At 43.7% G+C, this 17,647-nt stretch overlaps 1 protein-coding gene across 2 annotated transcripts in view; it reads right to left on the bottom strand.

Annotated features, from left to right (window-relative positions):
* The window catches only part of RNF43 (ring finger protein 43), a 423,348-nt gene that overhangs the window by 271,966 nt on the left and 133,735 nt on the right, over positions 1-17,647 (bottom strand). The window lies entirely within an intron of this gene.

The following is a 17,647-nucleotide window of genomic DNA, read 5'->3' on the forward strand; positions in this document are numbered from 1 at the left end:
GTTTACTGCTTTACTGACAGCCACAGCTTTTGAGGGATCCGTGTTCCCTGCCCTACAGTCGAAGGCGTTGTAGCTTTGGAGAAGTCGCTAGTCGAGGTAGTAGGGCTGGGAGGTATAGAGGTTACCGGGATATTTTCATTTATTTATTTTTTATTTTAATAGTTTTATATAGCGCTAGCTTGACCCGTAGGTATCAGAGCGCTTTACATAGACCCTGTAAAAACCAGAAGGAAATTGCATTACATAGTAGGCAGGCAGTAAGGAAGCAAACCAGAGATAAAAAAAAAATACAGCATGAAAAATAAGTAAGCACTGGAGGGGGAGAGAACAACAAAAAAAAGGTGGTTAACACAATCCGGTCACCAACTGTCCTTGAATGTGAAGAGAGAGGAGTCAACTCTGATATTGAAGTCTAGGTTAGTTGACGTTGGTCAGGAAAGTATTCGTTAAGGAGATGGAGTTTCAGGTCCTATTTGAAACAGGAGAAGGAGGGGTTGCATCTGAGGACTCTAGGGAGAGTGTTGCACATCCTGGGAGCGTTGCCAGAAAACGATCGGTATTGGGCGGTTTTCTTTTTCAGTTTCGGAGGAATAAGGAGTGAGTTGGAACTTCTCAGTGTTCTGGATTGACCTGCTCTTACCAGTTTGTTGTTCAGGTAGTGGGGGCCGGAGTGAGAAGGGTTTTGTGTGTGATGCAGGCCAGCTTGTAAATACACCTCCCTTCCATAGGAAGCCAGTTGAGGGAGTTGAGAGCTGGAGTGATGTGTTCGAATCTTTTTACTACAGATATGAGTCGAGCGGCCATGTTCAGCACTGCCCTTAGTTGGGCTAGGTGAGCTTTTGGAGTTCCTGTTAGGATGACGTTCCCGTAGTCTATTTTAGAGAGAACTAGGGATTGGACTACTGTCTTGAGGTCATCATGGGGAAGAAAAGGTTTCAATTTCTTGAGGTGTTTTAGAGAGAAAAGAGCACTTTTTGCAGAGTTTTTGATGTGGTCCTCCACTGATAAGTTTTTGTCAAGGGTGATGCCTAGAGACCTAACTGAGTCAGATAGGACGAGGGGGCAATTTAAAGCAACCAGATTCTGGAGCTTTAAGTGGTTAGTGGAGAAGTGTGAAGTGTGAAGTGTGGCTCACTGGTTAGAAGCGGCAGACCCTGAAGCAGAGGTCGGCCTGGGACCAGGGTTCAATTCCCGTCGTGGCAGGGTCTTGGGTCAATGTCTGCGGACTCGATAATTCTCGCCTAGGTGCCTAAGCTAACCATGGGTCCCACTCTGCAACTCTGGGCAATAGCTTGCTTAATCTCCACAACGGCCCCATCAGCGCCGGGGATGCCTGGCTTCACCTTGGGGGTTCCCAGGAGGGACCATCTCACAGGGAAAGCCAGGACGGGTTCCCCAGGGGTATACAGTGCCAGGACACTCCGAGATGGAGTAACAGTGCGCTTTACAAGTATACATTTTAGTGTTGAACCAAGTTCTGTTAGAGTGACATTGAGGTGTCGGATGTCGCTGGGAGACCTGATTTCGAAATAAATTTGGGTGTCATCAGCGTAAAGGTGGTAATTCACTCCAGCTTTTTTCAGGATGATTGTGAAGGGCTCCATGAAGAGATGACCTGAGCAGACAATAGAGGAAGGGAATGAAATGAATACTCTAAACATAGTGCCATCGACCACACTTACTTGACACTGAACAACCGACTCCAGGATCAGAAAGGTGTGTCACTGCTACCAAAACGCAGATGCACCCGAAACCAGACAATGTGCTCAGTCAGGATAATCCAAGACAACATCAATATATTTGCCTAAACTCCTCGTCAGGGACAGTAAGAAGAGGTGTAGCTTGGTCAGTAAGATTGGGGGTTGGGGCCGAGGTTTGGATTTCCTGACAATCACACTGGCATATAATATTAAAATACATAATACGATAAGCAGGGTGTAAGAGAGGGGCTAAAGGGGAAGTGGAAAGGGCTAAAAATTACGATTTGTATGGTAACAAAGTGAGAAAAATACACAATATTTTGTAAAATAACTAACATTTTTGAAGACTTTTAGAACACAGAGGGAAGGGAGAGCGTGTCTGTGCGTTTTTATCTGTGTATATGGAAGAATACCTGGTGAAATCCGACAGACACCTCACCATACCCGACTGAAAGCAACTGGACCCAACTATTTACCAGAAAATACATTTACTAGGGGTGTAACACCCCAAATGCCCCATGAAGCTAGGCCCCTGGCAGTAAGCGCTACATAAACGCAACTGCAATACAATAATTGCTTGTGAGTTTCAAGATGACACAGTGGTGTTCTCCAGGAACAATGGCTAAGGGGACGCATCACCACCACTCCAGCGATGGCCACAATTCAAAAGATAAAGTGGCAGGCTGGCGCCGTGAGTAGTACACTTGCTGTAACATACAGCGTCTGCAGGTCAGTAGTTAGTAGTTCGAATCCTGGAAAGGTCAACCCAGCATTAAACCCTTTTGAAACCTGTAAACTGAGCATCAATAAACCAGGTACAAGAAAGAGCTAAGGGGTTAGAAACGGCAGAAGTGTGCCATGAAGCCCTAGCTAACATATCACTATAACTAGTATTGTCGTTCTTATTGTAGTTCGCCCTGTGCATTGTTCTAGGTACTCGGTCTTAAAATGGTCCATAATGGCTAGAGTCAGGTCACAGAACAGGGGCTCTAGGCACGCCCCAACATATGTATTGTTGCTGAGAAGCCTCCTCTAAAAGATATATAAATACTTTCAATTTCTAGCCCAGCCCAGCCTGAGCGGGAGGGGTTAGGTGAGCTGATCAGGGTGAGTAGGTAAGTGAGGAAGGATGGGCGAGTGGTGGCACGAGGAGTCGAGGCTAGGCCGCTGAACCCGGCCACGGAACAACCGGACAGTGTTTTAGAAGGAGGTGAGGTGCACTGCGCAATAAATTAAAGTCTTCGCCAACTGCACAGGACTGGTCCTAACTGGTCCTCACTGTTGGATTACTTTTCAATTTAAAATGATAATTATACCATACAGGAAAATGCAGCGCGTACACCCTTGAGCCACAGGCCCAACATCACTCATGAAGAGAGCTACTGCTAATGAGTAGAGTGTGGGGGCAGAGCAAGTAAAGCGACAGAAAAAGGGGTGAGCATGGCGGGACACGCACACGCCCCGCCCTCTGTGAACGGCTCCAGGCGGACGCAGGCAGAAGCCCCATCCTCCCACCCCCCATCTGCGACAGCCGCTACCGCGGGCCCCTCTGTCAACAAAAGAGACCACCCAGGCGGGGAGCGTTCTCCCGCGGATGCAGTCAGGCTGTCACCGTGCAGCCCCCTGGCGGGTGGGGTGGAAAGAGCCCCCAACACCCTCGGTATCCCCACTCTATTTCTATATTGAAATCTGTCTCCCCGCTCAGGGGGCATCCGAACACAAGAGCGACAAATAACAGCGCTATGTCTGGAAAAAACACACATGCTCACGTAGTGCTACGTTGTTTGTATTTCGGTCGCCCGGATGTCTTAACGGGGGCTCAGTCAGAGCACACGTACCACGGCTGCCACTAACGATACTAATATAAAGACCACCTAGCTACCTTAAGACCGCTAATGTTCTGGATAAGGACTTGGTCCACTCCGGAACTGGTAGATTACAGAAAGGGTCTTCAAGAAGTATTAAATTTAGATACTTTTAATTCCCTTCGGTGGTTCGGGCATGTTAAAAAATGGTTCTATAATTTGGGGTTGAGTTCATTTTGGGAAAACCCAGACAATTTACCAACTCCTGCTAAAAAAACTGTGAAAAGAGCATATTGGTGCTTTATGAATGATAGACACACTCATGACAGTAGAATTGGCACCCTAACAAGAAACTTCCTAACCTTCAAAAGCGAACCATGTTTTGAACAGTTCTTGGACGAAATAGAGCCGCCCCTGGCCAAAACTCTCTTCCTGAAGTTTAGGTATGGGAACCTCATGTTGAACTCTAACGTTGAGCGTTGGACAAATAAAAAACTGGATTGTCCTAATAGTACAAGTGAGAGATGTCCTATGTGCTCAGATCTATGTAAAGAGAATGAGGTCCATATGTTGTTCATATGTAAAGCATATTTAAATGCTCGGAAAAGATGGCTCAAACCGATGTGTGCTCTTTTAGGAACTAGATCTTGCCTTGTAGCATATAGAATGCTTAAAACAAATACTGCACAGTTTATTGTATTTAGTATCAGTAGGTTTCTTTACTCAGTGTTTATTGTCCGAAAGAAAATGGGACAGGTGCTTTGAAGATGGATAAATTTTAATAGTGATTCTTGCTGCTAAAAATTTGTATTTTTCCGCTGAATGAATTATGTCTTTGACTCTATTGGCGAGAATTTAATTTTACACCATATTAATGTAATTATTGCCTTAATCGATTTCACGTATATATTGTGTATGAATTGATGAATGTATATATGTGTCTCTTTTATGGCCGTTGGCCGAAATAAAGATTATTTCAAATTAATATAAAGACTGTCCCAGAGTCTACCTCTCCCTCACCCCAAAGTTGTGCGCGTGGGAGGGGCGTTCATCCGCTCTTCCTTATGACACCCTGGCGTGCAAGTGGGTGAACTTTACATTGAAATACAAGAGACGAGATCGGTGTACACGCGTTGAGATGGGTTTCGAGTGAACTGAATTGTTTTGAAGAAATAGTGACACACTGTTCACAACATGAGGTTACTTTTACCCCACAAAGATGTGATTGTTGTAAAACGCTTTCTACTGATGCAATTCAGTATTTTTGAGGCATTATCTTATCAGTGTTGCAGAGTGCAGTGGAATAGAGTGGAGTGGTGCAGAGTAGAGGGGAATGGCCTCGACTGGAGTGATGTAGAGTGCAGTGGCAAAAGAGTGCTGTGGTGCATAATAGAGTGGAGTAAATTGCACTGACATTGAGTAGTGGTGCAGAGTAGAGCGGCGTAGATTGATGGGTGTTTAGGTCTGCACAATTGTAATCTTCACCCCATAAAAAAAAAAATTCAAATAAATATGTGCGCATGTGTTTGGAAGGATGTGTATTTGGCTGTGTATATTTATTTTCATTGTCTACATGGGGTAAGGAAAGAAAGGAGGTGCCTTGAGTGAGTCATGATGTCCCTCCCTTTCCACAACAATGACTGACAGTTAAGAGCAATTTATTCTTAACGTATGCACGTGTGCATAAGCTGTTCCTCCTCCCTCGCTGCTCACGGGTCACAGTTTCAGCGGTAAAAAAGGCAAAGAACGAACAGGAGAAATGAGGGACAGGAAACCAGAACAAGTGAGTTCAAATGTGAGCAGTAACTCTCAGTGTTGTACTGCTGAGTTCAAAGAGCTTTCAGGGGTTTTACACAAACTGTGACACTTATGCAAACACCCAACAGCCCCAAGTGGGGGGGAGGATGTGGTGTAACGGCCAGAGCTACTGACCTTAGAGCTGGGGAATGTAGGCTCAAGGTCCTGTGATTCTGGGCAAAACACTCAAACTCCCCCAGCCACAAAGACGAATGTGCCCTTGTGTAATGTAATTTGTGCGCAGTTAAAGTGCTCCAATATCTTTCGGCCCAGTACGTGCTAAACATAGCTTCCAAGGTTACAGATTGCTATACGTGAACATGGCCGACAGGTAAGGAGCTAGCTCCCGGACAGGGATTGCCTTTTTGCTCTGGTCTCCTGGAATCTACCCCCTTTTTGGACTTTTCTGCTCACCTGGGATTTTGTTGACTGCGGTCCTCATCTCTCCAGCACCCGTGACTGAAATAGAGTTCTTTCTTGAGAAACCGTGATTAGTGTTTCGGACTGCGGAGTCAGAGTCAACATGGACGATGCGCGGTGGAGCGGCTTTGTTGGCTATAGAGGAGACTGGCTCTGGTTCATTCCCTCTGCGTCACCTACCCAGCCGGACATTGGGCATGGTTCTCCTAGTCTCTCCATGGTTGTCTCCTTCCTCCCACTCCGTAGGATGAATCCTCAACGATCTGCTGACCACAGAGCCTGTCTCGGCGAGGCCATTGCCTGGTCGGGATCTCCGGATGGCTGTCGAGTTTGAGCTGGGCTGAGGTCAGCCCCACCTGACCATCCCCTTACCTTCTGGGTTTGGGCCGCTGCTGATTGCCCTGCTGCCGGACCTCCTGCTTCGCCTCCTGTGGTGCCACTTGGAAACGCGAGTCTTCTGTTCCCATGATCGGGTTACAGTGGTGGTAAGTACCACGTCGATGTGGTCCTGTGCCCCAGAGCTTGTTTTTACTTTCAGAGAGGAGGCACGCCCTCTTGGTCCCTGCTGCTGCCTCCCTTTCTTCCGGAGCTGTTGCCTTGTGCGCCCGAGCAGATTTCCCCTAACTTTGTTGTTTTGCATTCCCTCAATTTTGTGCTGGAGGTTTATTGGTCCGTGTCCCCATCTTGACGACCTCAACTACCTATAAAGTTCGCTCCAAGTTGCCGGTCCTCGTCTTGGTGTCACCTGCCTTTACATGACATCAATTCGACCACCCCTGTCGGGATACCTGCCCCCTTCCCTCCCTCCCCCCTGCCCCTCCCCGATATGGATGGCTACAGCGAGACTCCCGATCCGCTCCTTCCTTTTGAATTTTTTTTGTTGTTGATTTTTAACAATTCTTTTTATTAAAACAAGGCATCAGTGAAAAATACAGTACAGAAGAATCATGTCGCCTTCGACATCTTTCCCACAGTGTGCACAGGAAACAAAAGTACATACACATCAAAGATCCTACGGGGATGGGGGTACATCAAACACAGCGCTTCTGGGAGGTACACAGATCTCTCCTCTATACGGATTCCAAGGTCCCCATATTAAAGCCCACTTTCGAGGGCGGCCCCTTGCCATAAAAACTGTTTTTTCCCTGAACATGCTCCAGTCTAGGTTGTTCTTCCAGGTCTCCAGGGTGGGAGGTTGCTCCGACCCCCACTGTTGTGCAATGTTCCTTTTGGCTATCATGTAACTCAATGTGACCCATTGTGTCTGCGCGGTGTTAAGGTCGGTTGCCTCCCATATGTTAAGGAGGCACCTCCGTGCCTCAGGTAGCAAGGTGATCCCCAAGACCTCATGTATAGTGTTGTGAATCTTACTCCAGCCACATATCGACACTCCCAGATAACATGAAGGAACGTCCCCGTGATACCACATCTACACAATCCAGAGTCAGACAAACCCATCTGCATTAGGCGGGGCCCCGTTACATAAATCCTATGTAATATTTTTCACTGAACGAGCCGCAGCCGTGCAGGAATGGCAACCACTTTAGGAGATGAGACGGCTGATTGCCAGTCCTCGTCATCAAGTTCTATTCCGTCTCGGACCCATTTTTCCCTCAACTCGCCAAGTAGGTTAACCCTATGGTTGACTAGTTTCTTGTAAGCCAGGGAGATCGTTTTCTCGGGGAGGTGACCATCGAAAATTCTATCCTCGAGGGGGGGAGGACTCTGGGAGGTCGGCGTCCACCGGCAAGGCTGCCTGCAGTGCGTGTCGGATTTGCGCATAAAGGAAGTATTCAGAGCTCGCCAACTGGAATGCTTTTTGCATGTCCTCAAATGTTTTAATCCTCCCCTTACTCCAGATGTCCTTAACGGTAGAGACACCCATCAGGTCTCATTTACCAAACCCTCTAGTTTATCAAACCCTCTAGTTTTCCAAAGCTTACCAAGCCGATCAGAGTCAAAAAGTGGGGTCGCTAGTGTCAACCTATTGCTCCATCTAAGGGAGCTTGTGGCGTCATGCCAGATCCGAACTGCATGTTTGGTCGGTACTGACAAGTCTAACTTCGAAGGCTTAGAGTACAACGCCCTATTATATCTTCCATCCGGGAGAAGCCATCTATCCATGGCGTAGCCTGGATCTGAAACGGGGCCGTATGTTCCATGATTAATCGCAGCCAGCTGAGAGGCCCAATAATACTGTTTAATGTCCGGGAGGGCAATGCCTCCATCATACCAGGGAAGCGCGTTCCTTCCTTTTTGCCCCTTCCACTACCCTTGGTGCTCGGACACAGAAAGAGAGTCTGGCACTGGACGATGAGATTCCGTGACCCACTTCGGACTATTGGGCACGTGGACTTTGATTTTGAGGGTCCCTTGATTTTCGTTCTTCCATTGACGGTTTGCCTGACTTTGTCAGTTTTTTCCTGCACACTGTCTATATTCCCCGCCCCCACCCACCCTCTATGCTCCAAGTGACTCGTATCTGTTTTACTTTATGCTATGGTAACTGATGTAACTCTGTACAACTGTTCTCATGTAACGCGCTCTGATATCTCCAGATCTAGCCAGCGCTATATAAAACTCTACAAATAAAATAAATAAACTCTACAAGGCGGGTAAGATTGAGCTCTTGGGAAGGCTGCTCTTTTGAAGCATAAGAGTTAACTGTAAGGGAATTAATTTACTGACTATAAAACACAAAGTTTGCCTGATCTCGGTTACCTGACCACAGCGACAACCTGTCAGCCAGGTTCTACACTCGCTACCCAGGCATCTACTACTGACTGCCCGCCAGGATCTTAACCCCCTTCCGTAGCCTCTACTACTGCCTGCCATCTATGAACTACACTCATTATCCTCACCGACTACCACTTGCCTCCCAGATTCTACGTTTGCTGCCCGCCGGTTCTACTTTTACTGTGACCTTGACTTGAAGACGAACAACGGAATTCGGTCTGGTCTGTTGGCAAAAGGAATAAGGGCAAAGCACATGTTACCATATTTATAGGGGTTTAAAACATATGCTCCATGGGGCTTTACAGGTCTGCCCAAGGCCTGAAGAAGTCCCAGTGCACAGTTCAAACACTTGCTAGCATCCCACCATTTAACCCCCTTCTCACCACACAAGACACAACAGCATCAATGTCAGATGTGCACACCTTCACTGATCTCGTCTTAAGTAGGAAATCAAAGATGCGGCCCACTAAGTAAAGACATTAGAGAGGTGCAAAAAAAACTAAGAGTGAAAGGAGAGAGACCAGACCAATTGGGTTCCTATGCAGCACCGAAACTAGTCACTCAGAGAAGAAGTTGCCACCTCTGAAGCTCTGAAATAGCTGTGAAGCGTGGCTTCAGGCTTTGTAAGATATGAGGTCCACCATGACAGAAGTGTCCACTGCAGATAGATGCTCCATGGCGTGGAGTGCTGTCTGCTGCAGATCCAAAGAGATCAGAAGACCATTGCAGGGGGTTGTAGGAGATTTCAGCGGAACATTTGAAAATATTACAACGGCTAGGAAGCATATACTCTGCAAAAGTGATGAAGATAAGGGCAATAATTAAAGGCAAGCATGGGTAAAGCTTAGAAGAAGGCGAGTTGTGGGGTGGGGCCTGAAAGGGAGATGGTGTGTGTGTCCATATACATTTAAGTGCCTGCATGCCCCTCTATTGTGGGTAAGGGAGTGAGCAAACAGACGTGTTGAGAATCATCTGAGACCAACATCTATGTGACAATAGCTGGGTTGCTGAAGCCGAGACAACATGTGGGAATGACAGCTGGGGATGCACTGCAACCCAGACAGTATCGGGGCAGGGACAACCACAGACCACATCAATTCAGCATTCACTATAGTACATCACAAGATCTTCTTGATTTGAACACTTTGTGACTGTGAACAGGAAAGATAAGCTGCCTGATGCAAGCAGAAATCTAAAGGCCATGAGGCCTGCCAGAGTGACAGGAGAGTAGGACAAAGGCTTTCTGATACATAGGTACTAGTGACTTACGAAGCTCAAACTTTGTGGGAAATGCTTCCCCAGTGTTTTTTTCCACTACAAAGGCAGAGAGAGCTAAGAAGCAAACATACCTGTAGAAATCAACACAGAAAAAAGAAGTCACATAGATGGCTGTCACCGTGCTCACAAAAGAATGGATATGCCACACGGCAACATCCAACAAAGTACGTTGGACATAACGTCTACCATATGCAAAGACGTTTTAAGGCATGGGCAAAGTAGCCGCTTGCCCAGGGCCCCAGTCTTTCAGGGGGACCCATGATAGAGCCTGCTCTGTTCTGCAGACAGTCCTGTCCTGATTACCATGAATGGGTCTTAAACATACATTGTTATAAATACAGTTTGCCTTTAATGTATCTATGGGTAATGTGTGGGAGTTTATTACAGACATTTTGCAGAAAAATGTGGTATTTCAACACCATGCAACATCCATAAAAAAGTTTTTTTAGATCAACAGGACCTCACATCTGAGAAATGGGAGGTGGTCACAGATTATTTGCAATAATATAAGTAAACTGCTGCTGTGTTATGCTATTGGAAATAACATGTGTAAAGGGACCCCCTCCTAAGGTTAGTTTTGGCCAAGGAACAGAGGGGAGCAAGAAAACTACAGTGTGAAAACGTTCCTTCGGTGGCCTTCTACTTTAGCAAAGCAATTCTGTCTATAAATGTGACAAGCGGGTGGCAAGGACACAAAATATACTGAATTATTTCAAAACATATAAATTTTTATTATCTTTTTTCTTTTTTAATTCATCACATCTGTTATCAATCCAAATTTATCAGAAAATTATTCTTAATTCATATGAAGAAAACTCAAGAACACATACATTGAAAATTATCTACAAAAAGAATAATGATTAAAATTACCCCTTGGCAGCAACCATACCTCTCAACATACTCACGTGTTACCAATCATACCACACTCAAACCACACTCTAGGATGGTAAAGGAACTGAATTATTAGCAAGATGACAGTGCTAAAACATATAGGAGCCCAGAAGTAGCTTTAGGCCCACGCAGGTCTACGCGCGTTTCGGCAGCATTAAGCCGCCTTCATCAGGACCTTTTTCATCGTGACTGTTCAAGTACCAGGGGATCTGAAAAAAATATATACATAAAAAATGACCAATTTGTCACCACCCAAACATTAAGATTGATTCATTTCATTGCAAAACAACAGGGGCTCAACGACGTGACCACAATGGGACAGGGCATCTATGCATCAAGTAGCCAGGGCCAGCCGAAAGAAATCATGCTGCCCAAGGTACTAACATAATATACTACTGTAGGTGCTGATAACAGAATAAGGATTTATCAGTTAATAAAAGACACAAGAATATGTGATAGTTCTTCATGTTTATCAAAAACCAGTTGCAAAAAAGTGTAAAAAGTAACAACATTCAAAGCTTCTTCCTATGCCCTTTTGACTAGTGCTAATAATCAGAACAAGGGCGTGGCCCATATGCTTACCAATCGCCCCAAACAATTGGAGTCGCCAAAACGTTTCCGGTAAATGTCAGGAGACTGAGCGTCCTGTGTTATCAAAAGATTGCTGCAGAAAAAGGATTTCTCATATTAAATCCGAACTCAACATTTTCAGAATAGACCTGTTCGAGTTACTTAAATAATTAAGGTCCGTGTCTAATGCCACTAGAAATGCTTACAAGGAAACAAGTACCTTTTAAATACAAGGAATCGCGTTGACAACGATTTTTGCGCAACACGAATTCGTGATTCACTCACGGATGTTCAAGAATCGGAGGGAGGCTTAAGGCATCAACGGTCAGCAGTGGTAATTCGTGACATGATCTAAAATTGGCAAAGGACAGTTTTCCAAAACGAAAGAGTGTTTAAATTAATAATTTATACAACAAAAGTTTTAAAAACTTTGTAGAGAGGGAAACAAGAGCAACCTCAAATAGGGCGTAAGCTTACTTAATGTGAACGTATGGTCCCACATGTAGGTCAGACCGGCTTCTCAGTCGTGGACCCTGTAACGTGGAAATAGAACATATTGATCCCCGCAGTCCAAACAGCTAAGGTCTGCGCAAGTAACAAACCAATACTAGCTATTAATAGTAATCGCGTCCATGCTATAATATGGACGAGGATGCAACATGAGGTACAGTAGCAGTGTATTGGTGTGGGAAGATAAAAAAACTTCGCACCATATATCAGCCAGTCGGTGACTTGAACGTTTGCATATTTAGCACCGAGATTTACCAACCAGTTTGAAAAGGCAGGGAAAGCCTAACTCACATTTCAGGCGGTATGGGCATATGCATCGGTACAACGGCATGGAGGAAAATAAGCATATGTTTGCCAGAAGGTAGAAATACCCTTAATCTATTAACCTCCCGAGGTAAGCGAGCCTTTGGTCCCTCGGGAGGTTAATAGATTAAGGGTATTTCTACCTTCTGGCAAACATATGCTTATTTTCCTCCATGCCGTTGTACCGATGCATATGCCCATACCGCCTGAAATGTGAGTTAGGCTTTCCCTGCCTTTTCAAACTGGTTGGTAAATCTCGGTGCTAAATATGCAAACGTTCAAGTCACCGACTGGCTGATATATGGTGCGAAGTTTTTTTATCTTCCCACACCAATACACTGCTACTGTACCTCATGTTGCATCCTCGTCCATATTATAGCATGGACGCGATTACTATTAATAGCTAGTATTGGTTTGTTACTTGCGCAGACCTTAGCTGTTTGGACTGCGGGGATCAATATGTTCTATTTCCACGTTACAGGGTCCACGACTGAGAAGCCGGTCTGACCTACATGTGGGACCATACGTTCACATTAAGTAAGCTTACGCCCTATTTGAGGTTGCTCTTGTTTCCCTCTCTACAAAGTTTTTAAAACTTTTGTTGTATAAATTATTAATTTAAACACTCTTTCGTTTTGGAAAACTGTCCTTTGCCAATTTTAGATCATGTCACGAATTACCACTGCTGACCGTTGATGCCTTAAGCCTCCCTCCGATTCTTGAACATCCGTGAGTGAATCACGAATTCGTGTTGCGCAAAAATCGTTGTCAACGCGATTCCTTGTATTTAAAAGGTACTTGTTTCCTTGTAAGCATTTCTAGTGGCATTAGACACGGACCTTAATTATTTAAGTAACTCGAACAGGTCTATTCTGAAAATGTTGAGTTCGGATTTAATATGAGAAATCCTTTTTCTGCAGCAATCTTTTGATAACACAGGACGCTCAGTCTCCTGACATTTACCGGAAACGTTTTGGCGACTCCAATTGTTTGGGGCGATTGGTAAGCATATGGGCCACGCCCTTGTTCTGATTATTAGCACTAGTCAAAAGGGCATAGGAAGAAGCTTTGAATGTTGTTACTTTTTACACTTTTTTGCAACTGGTTTTTGATAAACATGAAGAACTATCACATATTCTTGTGTCTTTTATTAACTGATAAATCCTTATTCTGTTATCAGCACCTACAGTAGTATATTATGTTAGTACCTTGGGCAGCATGATTTCTTTCGGCTGGCCCTGGCTACTTGATGCATAGATGCCCTGTCCCATTGTGGTCACGTCGTTGAGCCCCTGTTGTTTTGCAATGAAATGAATCAATCTTAATGTTTGGGTGGTGACAAATTGGTCATTTTTTATGTATATATTTTTTTCAGATCCCCTGGTACTTGAACAGTCACGATGAAAAAGGTCCTGATGAAGGCGGCTTAATGCTGCCGAAACGCGCGTAGACCTGCGTGGGCCTAAAGCTACTTCTGGGCTCCTATATGTTTTAGCACTGTCATCTTGCTAATAATTCAGTTCCTTTACCATCCTAGAGTGTGGTTTGAGTGTGGTATGATTGGTAACACGTGAGTATGTTGAGAGGTATGGTTGCTGCCAAGGGGTAATTTTAATCATTATTCTTTTTGTAGATAATTTTCAATGTATGTGTTCTTGAGTTTTCTTCATATGAATTAAGAATAATTTTCTGATAAATTTGGATTGATAACAGATGTGATGAATTAAAAAAGAAAAAAGATAATAAAAATTTATATGTTTTGAAATAATTCAGTATATTTTGTGTCCTTGCCACCCGCTTGTCACATTTATAGACAGAATTGCTTTGCTAAAGTAGAAGGCCACCGAAGGAACGTTTTCACACTGTAGTATGCTATTGGAAATACACATTACAATCCCTGAATATTAAATGTAAACATTTATAATTTTGACCAGTTTGCTTGTGTACTATTAGTGACCTGGCCAAAGCTCATGTAACGTAACTGGTGCTGTGTAAAGCGCTCTGATAACTGATTCGGTTCGGTTCTAGTTCGCGCTATATAAAACTCTGCAAAAAAAAAAAAAAAAGAGGACACGAACGAACTCTAATTGGATCATAAAGTCAAAGCTGTTCTGAACAGGGGCCCAGAATATATGTACGGTCCAGGGTCCTCAAAATCCTTAAGCTGTCAATAACTGTATGCCCAGCCTAGATACACCATATAATTGGCTGGCACAGTACCTGGAAGCACGTTACTAAGAAATTGTGCGCACACACAGCTCTACCCACAACAGGAATGCCTAACCCCCCCCCCCAGATCAATGGGTAAGCAAATGGTAAAGTTCTCCAGCCTCAGTTGTTAGCCACTAAAATCGCACACCAACAGTTCAAGACACATAACATAGCAACCAAAGAAAGCCCTGGAAAAAACCTACAACACATCACACACTCAATTAGGTTCAGTCTGAAATGAAAACATCTAAAAAATGTTAAGTCACTAGGAGTCCGAAAACACTATAGGGCAATACCAATGGAAGATCCGTTATGCACAGCTATATAACACGTAACATCTGTAACACATAAATGTAACCCCCTGCCGCACGTTGGACACAGGCTGTGTAAATAAGTCGAGTCACCTGTAGTTTTCTCAAATCCTCCTTTCATATTTTAGCTTGCCACTCGTGCACTGGTCAGTTCGCAGACATGATGTAATGTCCTGAACCGTTGGCTGTTCTTCGGTTCTTATTTGTACAAGCATTTGTAATACAAACACAGTGTTCTTTAAACACAGTTGACAAAGCATGAAGGGTTGGATTGTTAAGGAGAATGTCCAGCTTTATAACATCATATTTATTGTTTCAGTACTTCTAAGTTTAGGCGATAACAAAAGCTGAGATATGGTACATTAAAGTGATACACCGCCAAAAAGAACATTTGCTAATGTGAGAAAGCTGTAAAAGGAACCTAAATCTCCCAATTGTACACCACGTTTAGTTTGTGTGACAAGGAAGGCAATAAAAGGAACAATTTGGGGTTCTACAGCGAAGAATCAAAAGAAACCATAGAAAAAGTGACAAGAAACTAGGCGGCAGGAAACGGGTTCAAACTACGTATTAGGGCAAATTAGCAGAGAATTGAAAGTGAAATCAAGGGAAGGGTCTTCTGTAGAAAAGTGTAATAACAGGCTACAGCGAAGGTCATATTCCGTCTACACAAGGCGACTCACCATCAAGAACAAAGTGCCTCGCTCTCTGAAACTGAACAACTAACTATGGCATGGCGAGCCCTTTTTCTATGAAAGAATTAGAGTCAGTTATTAAAGATCTTCCTAATGGGAAGGCCTGTGGCCCAGATGGGTTCCCCTCAGAATTTCTAATAGTATGTTTTTGTGCTTTTTCTGATTTATTTCTTGATTTAGTAAATTCTATGCTGGAGGGAGGCACAACACCAGATTCTTTTAGACAGGCAATGTTGTGAGCTTTCTGAAGAAGGGGAAGGACGCCAGGGATCCAAATTCCTATCGTCCAATAACTTTATTAAACTCAGACTATAAAATAGTAACGAAACTTCTATCACTTCGTTTTAATCAGTGCACAGTAGATTTGATCCATTCAGATCAGAATGGTTTCATTGCGGGCAGACAACTTGTTACAAACACCCACTATTTGATTGAAGCTTTGGATTATTTTGAGACACGAGGGATCTCTGCTTTGGTTTTGTGGTTGGATGCTGAAAAGGCTTTTGATTTGGTGGTTTGGGAGACACTGTTTATTATTTTGGAGCACTTTGGTATTTCTGGTAGACTTATATCTTTGATACGCAACATCTACACTAATGCCAAAGCTAATATCATCATAAATACGGCAATGGTTGGGTCAGTTTCAGTTAAACGTGGCACGAGGCAAGGGTGCAGAAATTCTTCCCCCGATTCCATTAATGGCCAAAGTGAAACTGTACACACGATGATATTATGCTCATCATCAAACCTGAATTACGAACTCAAGCCAAAGTGTTTCAGATTTTTGAGGAGTTTCAAGCACTGGGGGGATATCGTATAAATAAAAAGAAAACTGAAATATTAGTCTGTGGGAGTAAAACTCCGGAATTGCATCCTGATATACGCAGTTGTATTAACACTAAGCCCAAGAGATATCTCGGCGTCTTTTTCTCTGCGTCAGCTAAAGATTTGTAGGATTTGAATTTTGACCCCCTTTTCCGGAAAGTTCAAGCATTGTTTCTTCGCTGGAATGCTCTGCCATTATCCATTCTAGGTCGAGTAGCCTTGATTAAAATGTCCGTTGTCCCCTTATTTAATTTTTTGTTTTAAACTATTTCATGCTTTTTACCGGGGTCTTTTTTCACTAGGGTAGAATCTATGTTTTCTGCCTTTATCTGGGCAAAGAAGACACCCCGTATTGAAAGAAATACTTTATATGAGGATTTGGATCAGGGAGGGTTGGCCCTGCCAAATCTCAGGGATTATTATAATGCATACTTTGCACAGTACTTATCAAGATTTAAAGGACAAATCTTTAGTAAAAAATTATTTATTAATTTCTTTTTTGATTTAATGTGTACAGAAACTCAGATACCAGCCCCTCTGCAGGTGCTTAAATCTCCCAACTTAGTCCGTTACAAGTCGCTACTGGTTTTTTTTTTAAAATGCCAGGCTCTGTTTAAAAGATACTCGCTTCCCCCTATTAACTCAATCACTTTACTGTCCAGTATTCTCCATTGATGGGGGTGGTGCAAGGCTTAGAATTAGCTGGTAATTGGGCTGGGGCAGGATTCTCTAAAGTTTCCGACTTTCTGAGAAATGGAGTTTGGATCACCTTAGTGGAAATGTCACAATTAACCCCTAGGAACTTTATGTTGTTAGGGTCTTATAGTATTTTGTATAAGTTTCTCGTGCAACTTGACACTGCGCAGTTTGGTCACCCAAGTCAATTAATTAATGAACTATTAGCCATTGAACTAGACAGAAAACCCGGGGATTGGAAGCGTTGTCTAGTTCAGAGTAGGACGGCCGATTTGAGTCAGAAGGCAATCAAAAAATGGCAGGAGCAGGAAAGCCACGCATTGTCACTGAATACTTGGGCAGTTATTAATAAATTTAATTTTAGCACATTGCGTGGTGCTAATTGGCGCAGAATGTTATTTTTCAGTAAATGGATGCTGTATCGTACACCTGCCTCCATTTCTAAAATGTACTCCAACTACTCAGCGCACTGTTTTAGATGTATGCACCATTCTCCAGCCAACTGGTCACACGTAATGGTTTACTGTGTCAAAATTGTGAAATTTTAGGAAGAAATTTTTGCTTTTTTCCAGACTGAATATATCACAATCGAAGTGAACGAGAAATTAATTTTGTATGGTTTTGACTCTAATCTTATGCTTTCCGATCAGATAGCTAAATTACTGTACATTGCTATGGCAGTGGCCAGATCTCTTTTGTTACAGCAATGGCGTACAGAACAGATTCCATCTATGTATGAATGGCTACAAAAGAGTAGACGAGTTAAATCCAGTGAGCAGATCTATGCACTGCGGGTAGGGGGGATTAGAAGATTCGATAAGATTTGGGGGACATTCTTTGATTAAATCAGAGAGGAATTGCCCCTTTTTTTTTTTAGATTTTGAGGATTCAAATATCTT

Source organism: Lissotriton helveticus, chromosome 3_1 (assembly GCF_964261635.1).
Source record: "Lissotriton helveticus chromosome 3_1, aLisHel1.1, whole genome shotgun sequence".
NCBI lineage: Eukaryota > Metazoa > Chordata > Amphibia > Caudata > Salamandridae > Lissotriton > Lissotriton helveticus.